Source organism: Coenobita brevimanus, chromosome 74 (genome assembly GCF_032717465.1).
Source record: "Coenobita brevimanus isolate Jiangsu-jjx chromosome 74, ASM3271746v2, whole genome shotgun sequence".
Classification (NCBI taxonomy): domain Eukaryota; kingdom Metazoa; phylum Arthropoda; class Malacostraca; order Decapoda; family Coenobitidae; genus Coenobita; species Coenobita brevimanus.
In genome coordinates, this window is record NC_137027.1 from 30,371,224 (window position 1) to 30,389,390 (window position 18,167).

At 42.0% G+C, this 18,167-nt stretch overlaps 1 pseudogene; it reads right to left on the reverse strand.

The window, feature by feature from the left end:
- Positions 1 to 18,167, reverse strand: part of LOC145407810 (uncharacterized) — an 84,031-nt pseudogene that overhangs the window by 4,636 nt on the left and 61,228 nt on the right.

The window sequence follows — 18,167 nt, forward strand, 5'->3', positions numbered from 1 at the left end:
AAAAAAGACCCATAAGAAATACCTGGGACTCTGAGCTTCGCAAAGAGGCTGACTGGCGCTTGTGACTGCACTGACACTCGTAGACACCATTATCTCTGACCTGCACGTATCTGATATGCAAATGCCAGTCCTGTGGGGGGGAGGGGAGAAAAAGGTCCATATGATGTGAGAACCACCATGACATCATACCCACAAGAGGATATATTCTTCTCCCCTAGTATACTGTGGGGATATTGTTACGGAACAGAGAAAGATAATGTACACTTTAAGTGAGAATACTAAAAATCACTACTGTCCCGTAAAGTTCCAGGTTCAAAACAAAAGAGTTAGATAAAATTACAAGTTAAAGTTTAATGCACAAACTAACAACAAAACATTCAGGACTCATAAGGATAATGTAATGGCAAACACACAGGTTAAATATATGGTTAACTGCAATAGCCTCTATTAACACGAAGTTAGCATGAGTAAATTTATCTAAGTCAGCCCTGATAAAATGAGAATACTAGATAATACTCAGTGAATGCAAGATAAATTATTACAGATACAAAATATTATTAATGATTGCTAACAATAAGAACCTTACATGAATTACAAAAACCTCACTAGGCCTACAAATTAACAACCCATGCTATACAATACAAGAACAAAATGCAATAACACTTATACTCAAATTACACAGCTGCTAGATGGTTGGAGACTTCCTGAGCACTCACAATAATAACTGTACAGGGGAGGACAGAGATGTGAACAAAATGAGGAGCAGATCTAAGTGGCAATAATGCAGAGACTGAGCTCATTATATAGGGGCCAGCAGAGCTTGATACAACTTGTAAGAAGGACGCGCAAATGAAGCCATGGGGACAAAGAGTTGACAATCCTGCTCTGAACAACAGAAAGGACGACTTACTCTACTATAACGGTAGAAGGGGGGACTGAGGCAGAACACGCTCGTGATCAAACATGCAGCATACTGTGCGTTAAAATTACACAAAGGATGATGAAATCATAGGCTATGTAACACCTCCCCACAAAGAAAAAGAAATTTACAAAGGAAATTTCTTATTACTCTAAAACAATCTGTCTAAAGTCTAGATAAGCAATCTGCAATAACATTTTCTTTCCCCTTGACATGTTGTATGTCTAATGAATACTCCTGAAGAAGTAGACTCCATCTTGTCAATCTCTGATTTTTATCTTTAAACTTACTAAGGAATTTCAGTGGGTTATGACCGGTATAAATGACTATGGGGTCAAAACCAGAACACAAATAAAATGAAAAATGCTGTAAACCCAAAATCAAGGCCAAAAGCTCTTTCTCAATAGTTGAGTAGTTCTTTTGAGGTGGAGTGAACTTCTTACTGTAATAAGATACAGGGTGTTCAATACCCTGATCATCCTCTTGCAGCAAAACAGCCCTAGCTCCTATATCACTTGCATCAACAGACATCTTAAAAGGCTTAGCAAAATTTGGAGTAGCGAGCACTGGCTGACTTAATAGGATAGCTTTAAGTTTGCTGAAAGAGGATTCACAGTTATCAGTCCAGACAAATTTAACTCCCTTTTTCAGTAGGTCTGTAAGTGGTGATACAAGAATAGAAAAGTTAAGAACAAATCTCTGGTAATAACCTACCATTCCCAAAAATCTTTGTAGCTCTTTCCTACTTTTAGGTCTGGGAAGATCACTTATAACCTGAACCTTAGCTCCTGGTGGTACAACATGTCCATCACCAATTACGAACCCAAGGTACTGAACTTTAGCTTGACCAAACTCACACTGATAAATTAGCTACAAGATTAGCATGAACCAAACGCTCAAGAAATTTACTGACATGGCATAGGTGATCTTTCCTGTTGTCACTGAAGATTAATACATGATCAATATAAACAACACACCCTGCCAAACCCTCTGTTACAACATTCATGAGCTTCTGAAATGTGGCTGGTGCATTCTTCATACCATATGGCATTACAGAACATGCAAAAGTCTTTCCTAGTGTTACAAAACATGAGATCTCCCTAGCACGTTCAGTCATAGGTACTTGCCAGTATCCCTTAAACAAATCAAACTTACTTATGAACCTAGCCTTTCCGATCCTGTCTATGCAATCTTCCACGCGAGGGAGAGGGTAAGTGTCTGTTTTGGTTATCTGATTAACACGTCTGTAGTCGATGCAAAGGCGCTGTGACCCACCTGCCTTAGGGACTAGAGTGACAGGAGAACTCCACTCGCTCTGACAGGGCTCAATCATCTTGTGGTCCAACAGGTAGCCAAGCTCTTTCTGGATGAGAGGAACTTTCACTGGGTTCACACGGTAAGGAGGCAGTTTAATTGGCTTTGCGTCTCCAACATCGACATCATGCATCAACACAGTGGTTCTTCCTGGAGTGGCACGGAACACTTGCAGGTACTCCTGCAGTAATGCCGAAAACTCCTGCCTTTCCTCGGGAGGTAGATGAGAAAGCTTAGTCTGGAGATCATTCATGATATCAGGATTCTTCCCCAAACTATCACTCAGGCTCATACTGCATGGGAGAGCTTCACTTGCAGACTCGGGTGGAACAGCTACAGTGCAGACTGGATTATTTTCGTCCCGCCTGTGATATAACTTTAGCATGTTGATGTGAAATAGTTGCTTGTTCTTTCTACGATCTGGTGTGGCGATGACATAGTTGACATCACTGAGTTTCTTCTCCACGAAATAAGGACCACTAAACTTGGCTTGAAGAGGTTGCCCATGAACTGGTAGCAGAATCAAAACCTGATCTCCTGGCTGAAAGTGGCGTAACCAGGACTTCTTATCATACCAAGTCTTCATCTTCTCCTTAGCAGCTCCTAAATTCTCTCTTGCCAGCTGTAAAGCAGTGGACAGCCGTTCTTTGAACTTCATCACATACTCCAGCAGGTTGATGTCATCTTCCTCCGACAGCCAGCATTCCTTGAGTAGCTTAAGGGGTCCTCTTACTTCATGGCCAAACAATAGTTCAAAAGATGAGAAGCCCAGTGATTCATTTGGAGATTTTCTTGCGGCAAATACAACAAATGGAAGACCTTTATCCCAGTCTTTCTGATGTTCCAAACAGTATTTCCTGAGCATCGATTTGAGTGTTTGATGATATCTCTCCAACGCTCCTTGGGTCTGGGGATGGTAAGCTGAAGACGTGATCTGGGTGATGACCAACTCTTTCAGAGACTGCTTGAAAACATTTGACATGAAATTACTTCCCCGGTCTGACTGTACCTCCTTGGGCAGACCAAACTTTGTGAAGAACCCTAGCATTTCCTTAACCACGTTCTTTGCTGAGATATTTCTAAGTGGAATAGCTTCAGGATAACGAGTAGCCATATCAATCAGGGTCAACACATAAGAAAATCCTGAAGAAGTCTTAGGAAGAGGGCCCACAATATCCACCAACACACGGGTGAAAGGCACCTCAAAAGGAGGAATGGGAACTAGAGGTGCAACCTTTTCGGTCTGATTACACTTCCCCACAACTTGACAGGTGTGACAAGACTTACAATACCAGGAAACATCCCTAAAGATACCTGGCCAGTAGAAGTGTTTCAAAATGCGTGCCACAGTCTTCCTCACTCCAAGGTGTCCTGCCAAACTGGAATCATGAGCCACTCTAATGATATCCTGCCTACAAACACTAGGGATGACAACTTGATGTACAACCTCCCATTCACAGTCGGCTGATGCTGTTGGGGGTCTCCACTTCCTCATAAGTACTCGTGACTTTACATAATAACAAGTAGAAGCACCGGCTGACTCTTCTTCACTGTAAGCAGAGTTAGCTAGACCTTTCAACTCAGGGTCAGCAACCTACAACTCAACCAACTCTTGACGAGACAAATTATCAACACGACGGGGTACTGCCTCATCTGGTGAGTGGTCCAAATTAGCAAGAAAAGTGTCAGCTAGAATAACATCATCATCATCATTATCCTCTAAATCACCAGTAACTTTAGACTTAGCCCTAGTGACAGCACATGCAGGGAACACATCAGGGACATCACAATCCTGGGTCGCAACCACTGGCTCACTAGACAACTGAGGAGCTAGACACGCTTGACTTCCACCAATATCATTTCCAAAACACCTGATATTGGGAGTGTCTCAACCAACCCAACCATAACGGAACCATTAACAAAACCAGACTCTAAATTCACTCTGCACAGAGGGACAGAGAAGTAATTATTCCCTACAACTTGTAAGATTAGTTTCATCAGAGGAATTAACATTAGAGCCTAGAACACTGGTCAACATAAGGGATTGGCAAGCACCTGTATCACGATATATTTTAACTGATTTCCTGTCATTACTGTCCAGAGGACTGACAAAACCATCAGACAGGAAATTAGCACATGAACTCTTGAGAGCGTCACCCACGTTACTGCTCAAAAGAGGAGCTTCATTATGAGAATTTAAGTTAACCCTCAAAGCAGGTTCAGTTAACTCAGTTAAAGAATTCTGGGAACTCTCAAGGGTGGACACTAGACTAATTGACTGAATATTTAAAGACTCCTTTTTGTTCACATCACGCTGTCTCCCGAAACATTTCTCCGTAGTATGACCAAGCTTACTATAATAGGTACATTTACTTTTCTGAAATCTAGAGGTGGAGCTGGTATTTACTTCCTGAGAAACATCATCTTTATTCTCTTTCCTGTTACCTGTACGCTGAGTAGAGGCAACGTACTTACTCTCAGCTTTCCCTTTTTCTTTAGAATATCTCTTGTGAGTGAGAACATATTCATCAGCTAAAACTGCAGCATCAGACAAATTATCTATTCTTTTCTCATCAAGATATAGGCTTACATCTTTATTAACACACCTTTTGAAGTCCTCCAGCAAAATCATCTGCTTAAATTTATCAAAATCAGAATCCACATTCTTAGAATTTAACCACAGCTCTAACAGATCTTTGATTTTTGCATACTCAACATGGGATTGCTTATCTTGCTTATAAGTTGTCCTAAATTTTAGTCTATAAGCTTCAGGAACAAGCTCATAGGCCTTAAGAATCAAGCTCTTAACTACATTATAATTATCAGATTGATCCTGAGGCAAAGATGCATCAGCTACTTGAGCTTTACCGGTGAGAACAGTTTGAAGGAGTACTGGCCAATACTTTTTTGGCCAATTAAAACCTGTAGCTACCCTCTCAAACAACTTAAAATACTTTGTTAAATCAGATTCATTAAAAGTAGGGACAAGTTTAACACTTTTAGCCACATCAAAATCATCAGAGCTAGATGATCCAGTTCCACCTTGTTTCATGCGATACTCATGATCTGCCTGAATCCTAGCAATTTCAACTTGTGCCTCAGCCTCCTTAGAAAGGGCCTGAAATTCAGCCTCCTTAGCACGAGACTCCGCCTCCTTAGCCTGAGCCTCCTGCAGGGCTAGCTGTAACTTAGCTAATTCAATCTGCGTTTGCTCATTTGGAGGAATTACATTAAACAAGCTTTCATTAATCATGTCAACAATTTGATCTTTAGAATGATGAGAGCGAACAGCAATTCCCATTGTTGAGCAACAAGCTTAAGTTCATTCTTTGTTCTGTTTTCTACATCACACACTGTTTGCACATTTGACAAAAAATCTTTGGCTTCATCAAGTGTAGTAATAGTAGACATCATGAATAAATCACAGTCACAAAATATCAAGCAATATCCTTATGATAATATCCTGAATATCCTGATAAGAGGTCGCCAAATTTATGTTACGGAACAGAGAAAGATAATGTACACTTTAAGTGAGAATACTAAAAATCACTACTGTCCCGTAAAGTTCCAGGTTCAAAACAAAAGAGTTAGATAAAATTACAAGTTAAAGTTTAATGCACAAACTAACAACAAAACATTCAGGACTCATAAGGATAATGTAATGGCAAAAACACAGGTTAAATATATGGTTAACTGCAATAGCCTCTATTAACACGAAGTTAACATGAGTAAATTTATCTAAGTCAGCCCTGATAAAATGAGAATACTAGATAATACTCAGTGAATGCAAGATAAATTATTACAGATACAAAATATTATTAATGATTGCTAACAATAAGAACCTTACATGCATTACAAAAACCTCACTAGGCCTACAAATTAACAACCTATGCTATACAGTACAAGAACAAAATGCAATAACACTTATACTCAAATTACACAGCTGCTAGATGGTTGGAGACTTCCTGAGCACTCACAATAATAACTGTACAGGGGAGGACAGAGATGTGAACAAAATGAGGAGCAGATCTAAGTGGCAATAATGCAGAGACTGAGCTCATTATATAGGGGCCAGCAGAGCTTGATACAACTTGTAAGAAGGATGCGCAAATGAAGCCATGGGGACAAAGAGTTGACAATCCTGCTCTGAACAACAGAAAGGACGACTTTCTCTACTATAATGGTAGAAGGGGGGACTGAGGCAGAACACGCTCGTGATCAAACATGCAGCATACTGTGCGTTAAAATTACACAAAGGATGATGAAATCATAGGCTATGTAACAATATAAATAAGGCAACAAGATTAAGTGTAAGATTTAGGAGATGTAAGAGAAAGTCACACGTGAGATCTTATTAATCCCTTAACCGCGGGGCGTCACTTTCGTGACGCTCGGGCGCAATGGATCATACTGCGGGGCGTCACTTTTGTGATTCTGTGTTATTTTGAATTATCCTGGGCTTACTAGTGGTGGCTTGTATCATCTATCAGTACTGCCAATGTCCAACACTAGTCAGCACTCCAAATCTCATCTGTACTCCCATCCATTGTTGACAATATAGCCATTTTTCCCCGTTCCTGACTCCCCTCCCTACCTCCCCTCCATTACCCTGTCCTCTCACCTCCCCAGCCATGCTGCGCTAAAGCAAATTTCCCCTGGAATTATCCACAGATTTCATCCATTGAAATAAGCCCTATGCCCTATTCTTATACAAAATAATATATACCAAAAAGAAATAAGGTAAGTGATAGTGCTATACACCTTGATATGGCTAATTATCACCTGACAACACCTCACGTGCACTCGTTCGCTAATTTCCCACGGAAATTTCCCCTTTGAAATATGCCGTATAATCTATTCTCATAAAAAAAATTTATATAAGAAAGGAAGGGAGAAGCCAAAGTGACATTTACATTCACCTGGAACTACCTACTTTTTTCTGTATTTTCGAGATTTCATACTAATCATTTTTTAGCATGTACTGCTACTGTCCACCAATAGTCCATACTCCTAATCTCATCTGTACTCCCATCTATTATTGACAATTTAGCCATTTTCCCCCCGTTCTTGACTCCCCTTCCTACCTCCCCTCCAGTACCCTCTCACCCCTCCCTACCTCACCTCCTTTACCCTTTCCTATCGCCTGCCCTGCCACGCTGCGCTAAGCAAATCTCCCCTGGATTTTTCCACAGATTTCATCCATTGAAACAAGCCCTATGCCCTATAGTTATACAAAATAATATATACCAAAAAAAAATAAGGTAAGTGATAGTGGTATACACCAGGAATTGGCTAATTATCACCTGACAACACCTCACATGCATTCATTCGCTAAATTCCCACGGTAATTTCCCCTTTGAATTATGCCTTGTAATCTATTTCTGTAATAAAGATATATATCAGAAAGGAAGGGAGAAGCCTAAGTGACATTTACATTCACCTGGAACTACCTATTTCTTTATGTATTGCAGAGATTTCCTACCAATAATTTCTTAGCATGTAAGTTATCAGCTGTCAGCCCCATTGTCACTGTCAACCCTTGCCTTCTCACATAAGCCACGCCATTTGGTTCCTTGTCCTCCTCTGTGGTCAAAGCATGTCGCACTCGTGCCCCGCCATTTCTGCCGCTTCTGCGCCCATTGCAAAGGGCCCCGTGACCTCTACACCCAGAAAAACTCGTGGGGGAAGCAGGAAAGGACTAAGTGACTCTGCAGTGGAACGTGATCTAGCCGAATTATCAATGATAATGATGGATAGTGACTATGACCCTTCGGGGGATTCATGTGATGAGCTGGGTGAGGAAATTGTGCCAGAAACTACTAGTACGAGTGCTTCAGTGTCCCAAGTTATCCCTAGCTCCAAGGGAAATGAGCAGTTAGTGCAGCAAGGAAAGGAATTTGGGAAGGGAATGAAAAGGCGGCGGGTTAGCCCCGGAACAATGGCCCCACATGACCCAGCCCTCCATGAGTCCCGAGGTGAATCACCTCCCCGTTCCCCAAGGCCCACTTCATTCATTTCTTCCTCTTCTTCTGCTGAATTTTCTCTGGAGTCTTTGTCGTCGGAGTCACCACCAGCATCAACAGTGAAGGCAGGCCGTAGAGGAAGAGGTAAATCCCTGACCCGTAAAAGTAGAGTTGCCAGTAGAGTAAGGGCTGCTAGTGTTGTACGGCAACCCAGGGCCAGTGCGAGCGACCTTGAACCAGGTAAATCTGCCTCACAGCCACCCTCCACCCTCACCCACCCTACACTGCCACGACAGGGAATCCTGGACGCCTTCGCGTGGACAGAAGGGTCCGATTTTGTCTCTGAACATCTCCATTTCGACGAGAGTTCCTCAGGAATACAGCCTGCCTTCACTCTTGACGAGGATGCTGAGTGTGTGGACTTCCTTTTGGCCTTCCTCGATGACGAAGTCATGCAGCACATATGTGATGAGACCAACAGGTATTAATCACGTGCTGCAAGTGGTACAGGTGCAGCCAAGATGCAACAGTGGTCCATGCTGGGAGTGCAGGAGCTGTATGTGTTCTTCACCCTCATGCTTCTCATGCCACACTCAAAGAAGCATGAGTTGGAAGAATACTGGTCCATGGACCCCTTACTACCCTCACCCACCTTCAATAAGTACATGGCCAGAGATCGCTTTCGGAACATCATGGGAAACCTGCACTTTGCCAACAACGATGTACCTTCCCAAACCGACCCACTCTGGAAGATCCGGGAGATTCTGAGCAGAATGAAGGATAAGTTTATGACATTCTTCCACCCCTTTCAGAAGGTTATCATTGACGAATCCTTGGTTTTGTTCAGAGGACGTCTTCGGTTTGTGCAGTACATTCCAAGCAAACGCCATCGCTTTGGAATCAAGTTCTTTGTACTGTGCGACTGTAAGACGGGGTATATCCTTGACTTCGTCATTTATTCAGCCAGCACTGTCGATCTTGTTAAAACACATCCCCTTGGCTTCTCAGGCTGTGTAGTGAAAGTGCTCCTTAAAAGGTATTTTGGTGGGAATCATGTGCTGTATACAGACAACTATTATACAGCACCGAAACTTGCCAAATACCTTTCAGAGCACGGCATCGGCTCCTGCGGCACTGTCAAGAGTATTCGTGCCCACTTCCCTAAATTCCCAGAGGCAGGAACCTCGCAGCAAGGAGACGTGCACCTACGCAAGTCTGAGAAGATGCTGGCAATATGGTGGCATGACAAGAGGGTCGTGCACATGCTCACCACCGTACACAAGGGGGAAATGACAGACAGTGGGAAGGTCGACCGTAGGACAGGCGAACCTGTGAGGAAACCTGATGCTGTCTTAGACTACAATATCAACATGTGGCTGGTGGACAAGTCCGACATGATGATTGGAGAGATCGACTGCCTCAGGAAGAATACTATGTGGTACAGGAAAGTTTTTCTTCATCTCATAGACATGACGATACTGAACGCCTTCATCCTGTACAAGATGAAGGTCAAGCCACCCAAGTCCATCTCCCTGAGGTTGTTCGCCAGGACTTGTGTTCAGCAGCTGCTTGAAAGATATGGTAATGTGACAGCAGCAACTCTAAGGCGCCATGCAGTAAGACTTCCCGACAGACTTGAGGAGAGGGCGTACATGGATCGGCACAGACTGGTGCAAATGCCTGCCACAACCAAGAGGAAGGCTGCTATCCGCAGGTGCCAGGTGTGTGCACATACCACCCGCCGCACACCTGAGCACAAACGCACCTCTTGGCAGTGCGCTGAGTGCCAGGTTCCCCTCTGTGTTACCTGCTTCTTTAATTACCACAGCCAGAAGCAGTTCTAAAAGTGCAAGTGGGAAATGAAAATAATGTGTAAATAATGTGTAAATAATGTGTAAATAGCAAGTGAAAGCAATGGATGTACAGTACATATGATTGAACATTGTAATATAGTTTTATGTTACTGCAAGTGACAGTGAATAACATAGTGTAAGTAAAATAGAAGTGTAAATATTGAAAATACAATAGAAAATGTAAATAGAAATGTAAATAATTAGTAATATAGGAATATGAGTACAAATACTTGAGGTTATGACAGTGAAAGTGAATCCGTGGCTCTCTATGTATTTTACTGAATGAAAAATTGAATGACTTCAGTGACAATAAACTAATACTACTGAAGGAAACTTATGGATAAAGACTGCAGATATATATAAGTGTTATATACTAATAGAAATATAAAGTGTGAGGGGTTTTATGAATAATAAATGACAATACCAACAGCGAACTAGCGCAAGTAGGAAGGTCATACGCGCTCGTAATTTTCATTGCTTTCACAGTGTTTTTTTTTTGGAGTATGGATCCCAAACTACTTGATAATCATAAAATAGTGTTTCTAGTGATAATATCTGGCTGTGGTAATCATATTACGAGTTGTCGGGAAGTGTAAAGTGGAGACTTCGTTACCCAAATTCAGAGGTCTCCACAAGTCCTACGGTAATCGACGAAGGCTCAACAAACATCCCAGGAGAAAGCTGAAGGTATGTGCCATAAGCATAGGTAATTTTAATATTCTAGGACTAATAACTGATTTTTGGCAAATATTTTTTGAGAGTCTGTCGGAGCCCGATTATGCCCGCGGGACACGCAAAACAGAGCAAAACAAGCCCGCGGTGTAAGGGTTAAAGTTAGGTGGGAGAACAGTAAGGGGAAAGGGAAAAGGATGAAAGTAAAGAGAGGAAATATGGAGGAAAGCAAGGGATCGTATGTGAAACTGGGTAAAATATGAAGAATTAGGGGAAGGGAATCATCATCAACATCATTCCAACCATAGTTTCCGCCTATAAGTTATGGTACGGCGAAGATAGATCCAAAAAGAAAAAAAAAAAAAAAAAAAAAGAATATGAATTGGAGATCTAGCAAGCCTTGTTACTTCATTTCGAAAAACACAGTCTATGTTTACCCTGTATTTAGGACACAGAAGAACGGTATTATTATGTATTCTACTGTATGTACTGTATTTTACGGTATAATATTAAGGTATACATTACAGCGCGGAGCTTCAGTGGCTTGTTATGTGCCAGTTTGTATGCTAATTCGTTTCCCTTTCTACCAATTATGCCAACCTAAAAAACAAAACCCAACATCAATGGGACAATTCAAATCAGCTTGTGCACAAAAAGTATGTATTATTATGGCTGGCTACTTCGGTAATCATGTGCACTGAGCAGCTACATATTTTTTTTACTTGGTTTTGCTTTTACCACTTCGAAGGTAATGCTTCCTATATTTATGCGTAAGGTTACCTTTTTTCAGTTTTTTTCCTTCGTAGTTAACCAATCTATTTACGTATTTACTTACATCTTACTCTGTGATACCCACTGCTGTACGTTCTTATTTAAATACTGTACATTTTACTGTTACTCACGACGTTATGTACTTCTTTACTTCCTTCTTTACTTAGATCTTACTGATGATCATCGTGTGACCTGCTTACACATCTTACATCCTTACCTTTTTATTCACTCCTTACCTACTTAATTACTTACATATTCCCTATTGATACTCACTCCAGTACTTACATTCTCCTGCTTGACATAACGGACCTGAAACCTCTCATCACTGCTGTACGCTTGTGATCCGACGGTCAGTAGGTGGTAATCATGCCGTCTGATCCACGATACCTGAAGAGAGAGAAAGAGAGGTTGGATCAGTTAGTAGCAGAGGTTGGATCAATCATTAATAAAGGCAGGATTAGTTAGTAACGGAGGTAGAACATTCAGTAACAACGGTAGGTTTGGTTGGTAAAACTTAAAGTGATGAAGAGAGGATTAATCAGTAGCAAAGATAGGATCAGTCAGTAACATGCGGTTAGTCAGTAAGAATGATGGAATCAGTCAATAGCGAAGGTAGGATCAGTTAATAGCAGTTATAGGATTAAACATTAATAGGAACTGGGGCAACAGCAGAATCGGTAGTGAAAGAAATCGTGCTGTCAGATCCGCAATATCTGAAGGTAAATGAGTAGGGAGGATCACCTAATTGAAAAGGCAGAAAAGAAACCATAGCGATAGGAAGAACAGAGGGATTAGGAACAGTAGAAGCAGTGGAAAATATAGTCAAGCTGTCTAATTCACGATACCTGAACGCAGAGATGCAGCGAGAATCAGTAAGAAACATTCCATCAGCATAAACCTTCCAGAGCGTCCAAGTTTCATAAAATCTCTTGTCAATAGCAAGAACAAAATAGAACATGTCCTCTGTCTGAGAAGGTAAAAAATTTCTTGTATGTTATTATTTTGTAAATATGGACGCAGTTTGCATTTTTATTACTCAGGACACCACAAGCGTTACGTACGTTGAACATAAATGTTAAGGAATAGATGTCAGAAAGATTCCTAAGCTCCTTTGTTCTTGCCCTTCCCTCCATCTTCTCCTCCTCTATTTGCTCCACAAACTCCTACCTTTTTCCTCCTTCTCCTCCCTCTCTTCCTTCTCGTCCTCCTCCCTTTCCATCTCTTCTCCTCTTCCTTTTCCAGTTTCCTTTCCTCACTTTCTTTTCCTCCTCCTTCCTGGAACCTCCTCCTCCTCCCCGTCTCCTAGTTTCCCTCCTATTTATTTACGTTGAATAATTTCGTCAGGAGTTTGGAAGAATCGATAATATGTTCCGAATTCTACCCTTTCACCTACCCCCCCCTCTCCCCTCACTTATCCACACCCCTCACCTATCCCGCCACCCCTCACCAACCCCCCCAACCCTCGCCTACCCATCCTCACTCCTCGCCCATATCTCTCCCGCCCCCGGGCCCATAATTTCCAGGCATGACACCAGACGAAGAATTAGATGTGGTGTGAGCCCCTTTAAGTTAAATAAACTGTCTGGCGGGAGCAGGAATAAGGTTTAACCCCCATAATGTATCGTGAATGCCATTTTTGCCATACTTGTATACAGGAGATTTTTTTTTTTTTCCACCTCCAGATAAACTTTTCCAGCCTGGATTAGATATGCTCTTCATTGACTTCTTCGGCACTAAGAGACTCTACTAGCCTGAATAGAACGTTCAATTAGCAACAGAAAAATATGCTTGAGCTAAAAGAGTTAAGAACCTTATGCTTAAAGACGTAAACTGCGTCTTCAGAATGAGTAGTTGCTGCCGTATAAATCACTTTCCTGCCTTTTCCCAGAGACTAGATAGATCTGGACTTAAAATAATCTACGGGTGATAGCATGTATTCTAATGATTTATGAATGATTTCTTACTGAAGGAGATACTGGAGGATTTTTTTAATCGAGATGATAAGATGTTTCACCACAGTGAGTTTAGTCGCCTGGTATTAGCCATAATATAACATTCAGACGCTGGCCAAATTAAAATAAATGAGTCTCCAGCTGTAACTTAAGGATTAGTCTTGGCTGTTAGATATACCGTGCTTCCTGCCTCCTTTTCATCAAGCTTGGAAAGTTTACATGGATATACACTGCTTCCTGTCTCCCTTTGATCAGGCTTGGAAAGTTTACATGGATATACCGTGCTTCCTGTCTCCCTTTGATCAGGCTTGGAAAGTTTACACCAGTTGACCCTGGCGTGTCCACCTTTGTTCCCGGTTTCCCCCATCGAATCCTCCGAATAACTCTGACACCCGACATGGAATTTCATCATTTCCAACGAGATACTTAACCACCAAGGAGCTCTCTATCTCAGTCCAGGCCGTCGCAGTGCCTTGTGAGACGCCTTGCAAGCGACGTCGTAAAGCAGCCCTGATATGTGTCGTAACCTCCTGGTGCATGAAAGGCAGGAGGTGGGGTACGACGCCCCCCTCGTGTCCTTCAGCATATAGAGCAACGCACACGCGCGAGTGAATATAAAGCTGAGATGATCTTTAAAGCCGGTATACTGTACAAGGACTTTACATCAGAGTATGGTAAAGGGTGTGATGGACACAGGCTAAACTATAGATAAGAACAGTAAGACGGAAGATAGTGTTTTTCCCCGAATATTCCAGAACATAAGCTTGAACATGAAGTTGAGATGCTCAATAGAGTTTTGCATGACAGTACTGCAGGGGCGTGATGGACGGGAGGATAAACTGGTGTAGGGAATGGTGCCATGGTATTTATTTCCCATAATAAAAACTGGAGAAACATCCACACATGACTGACGAAAAAGCTATATGTCAATTGATTTAACTTAAAAGTATGTCGGGGGTGTGGATAGAGACGAGCTATATGGAAAGAACAAAATAATTATATTTACAATAAACAGGTTAGAATGTGCCGCCCTCTCATGTCCTTTAGCATATAGAGCAACACACACACACACACACACACACACACACACACACACACGACGGCGAGCGAAAGTTAGTAGGGTTATATAAAGGTATAATAGGGATATTATTGTAATGAAGGACATGCTATATATAAACAGGATGGGGTACACGTTCCCTTATGTCCCCTCCTGAACTTACAGTTTAACACACATACAATAGTATATATGCCTGGAGACGAGGCGTGGTCGTCCCCTGTGATCATTAATATAGGCATACAAGTGAAAGCGAGTGAAGCCTAGGAGTTCAAGGAGATGTTGCACGAAATAATGGAAATAATATGAATGGACAAGGAGCAATAATGAATGCACAACTGATGACATAAATGCTGATGTGCCTCATAACGATAGACAACGAGATAGTGAGCATTGTACAGCGTATGTTGAAATCTAATGGTCTTCTTCGGAACCAAACAATCTTTTTTTTAATATTGTGTAAGAGTCTCATAGTTGTTCAGCAAGTAATAGTGATCGGACCCAACAATAAATGCTTGGAAATAGAATCGGTATTGGCTTTCCTTCCTTACCGTGTTTCTTTTATGGAAACATGAAAGAACTCAAAACATAGCAGCCTACAAAACAAGACCCTTGCAATAAAAGTCAATCAGTGAAAAAAATCAAGAACCGTCGAGGTGGCTGGACGCGCTATCATTAGCTGGAGGTCATAGGCAGTGAGAATACAAGGCTGAGAAAAGAAAACTGGCAACAATGAATCTATCTATCTATCTATCTATTGCCAGACGCCTCAATCCCGTTTGGGGTGGCCACAAACAAATCGCCTCCAAGTCGCCCTGTCCCCCGCCATTTCACTCCCCTGCTCCCAACTCACAACCCCCTCTCTCATATACCTCTCCACCCCATCTCTCCATCTCATCCTCGGCCTCCCCCTCCCTCTTTCCCCCTCCACCTCACTCACATACACTCTCTTCGTCAGTCTTTCATCCTCCATCCTCTCCACATGCCCAAACCACCTCAGTGTGTTCCTCATAACGCTTCCTATCACATCCACATCAACACCACAATGCTCCTTTATATCCTCATTCGTCAGCCTGTCTCTCCATGTGACTCCACAGGCTCCTCTTAAATAACTCATTTCCACGGCTCTCACTCTTGACTTGTGTCCTTCCAACAACGTCCAAGCTTCACTTCCGTACGTTAGAGTTGGTATCACAATACTGTAATGTAGTAACCTTTTCACTTCCATGCTCACTTCCCTGTTTCTTACCACTGCTTTCAAAGAACCAGCAACCTTTCTTCCCTGCTGTACCCTTTCAAGCACTTCACCCTCCAAACCTCCATCCTTACTCATCACACTACCCAAGTACTTAAACGTACTCACATTTTCCAATTCCTCACCATCCAACCTCGCTGTACATTCACTGACTTCACCTCTCTCAAAGACCATCACTTTACTCTTCGCTACATTCACCTTTAGGTTACGTTTCTTACACACTCTCCCAAACTCATCCACCATGCCTTGCAGCTCCCCTTCGTCTTCACTCAACAACACAGTATCATCTGCAAACAACAGTACAGGGAGTTTCCAAACACTATCCTCTCTCACCAGGGCCACTCCAACATCCACTACCCTACCTTGTACCTCTTTTATTACCCCATCCATGTACAGATGAACAACCATGGAGACATGACACATCCCTGTTTCAACCCAACTTTCAAAGAGAAAAATTCACTTAGTTCACCATCCACACGCACTGCAGCCTTCGCACCATTGTACATACTCTTCACAGCATTCAACAACTTCCCATCTACTCCATATATTCTTAACACTTTCCACAATGAATATATCAGAAAATTTAGCATACATATATCAGAAAATTTAACATTCATGTTCAGAAAGGCTTTCCATTTAACTTGTTACTGCACAGTGTGTTCCAGAGAGAGAGAGGAGTGAACACTTTTCAAATATTCAGTACGGTCGAATCCGAAATTCTGAACTCATGACGTACTCGATTCTAAACCTGTTGGCGATAGGTAGTACCTGAAGCACTTTCCTGAAAGGTCCAGCATGCAAAAGCTCTGGACGAAGAGAGCTAATTATGGCACCCTTACGATAAGACAGTAAGGTACATAATTGCCAAGAGCACTAAGATAAGGTGATACAATAGAGCTTTGTGAGGTTCTAATATTACGGAGTTCGTAGTGGCTGTCAGGAGCAGGAGGTGGAGTTGAAAAGAACAGGAACTGTCCTTCTTAGTATGTTTATCATTCAGTCCATCTCCAGTCTTTCAAAACTTAGCTTTTCCAGGTACGTGGGAATGATCGGATCGAAAATATTGCTTTTCGTTCATATTTAACTCTAAGGAAACACTGCGCACGTTTCTTGCCTTCAGTTATTTCCGTTTTTCACGAAAAAGTACGAAAGATTGAAATAAGAACTGTACAATTACAGGGATATATATATACATATATATATATATATATATATATACACACACACACACACACACAGAGAGAGAGGAACTGTACAGTTAGAGGGATATATATATATATGTATATAACAGTGGTTGGTGGGCGCGCTCACCATCCACTCACTCGATGTAGTGCTGCTCTCGGGTGTCTGTCCTTTCCTTTCCTCCTTCCTTCTTTCTTTCCTTCCTCTTTTGTCGTTCTTTACTTCATTCTTTCCTTGTCCTTCTGCCTACGGGTGATTACACTCCCCCTTCCGTCCTTCTTTCCTGCATTCTTTCCTCTTCCTTCTGCCATTGGGTGACTCTACACTGAGTGACAAGCCAAATGGTTTCCTGTACACCAAGAAACCATTTACTACGCTGGGTTGTAACCGTGTAACCAAATTATGGCGCCTGGTGGTTTAGTGGGTAATTACGGCACTCCAATCGGATTGACCAGGTGAAGGTTTATATTCAAGGAATGGTTGGAGTTTATTGCTCACGTAATGCCACTCCGGGATGAGTGAGGCTGGTCACTCTCATCTTAAATGTCAGGACCAACCTGCCTAGCCCCGGGCTCCTACGCTCCTCATGGGACAACGTAAGATTGGATGATGGATGTATATATATTTAACCCATTGGAGCCCTGTGTCCGGAATATTGGACAGAACTGGGATTATTCATTCCTTTGTAAAGTAGGGAACCCCCGGGTAGGGACCAATGAGCTTCGCGACTACGAGCCGATAGGCGGAGGGCGGTACGTTTAATACCCACCCAGTGCCATGCCTCGCCCAGCACCCCTGGGATCCAATGGGATATATATATATATATATATATATATATATATATATATATATATATATATATATATATATATTGTTACATAGCCTATGATTTCATCATCCCTTGTATAATTCTAACTTATGATGCAGTTTTGTTCATGACTGCATCATCCTTTGTATGATCTTAATGTACAGTATGTTACATGTTTGTTTACAATTCACCACGTGGCTTCCATAGTGACCTGGCTTGAGTGTTTTACCTCACTCCTCCCTTCTCCCCCTTATAGTAAAGTAAGTCATTCTTTCTGTTGTTCAGAGCAGGACTGTCAACTCTTCCTCCCCTATGCCTTCATTTCCGCGTCCTTCTTACAAGTTGAATCAAGCTCTGCCGGCTCCTATATAATGAGCTCAGTCTCTGCATTAGTTGCCAGTTAGATCTACTCCTCATTCTGCTC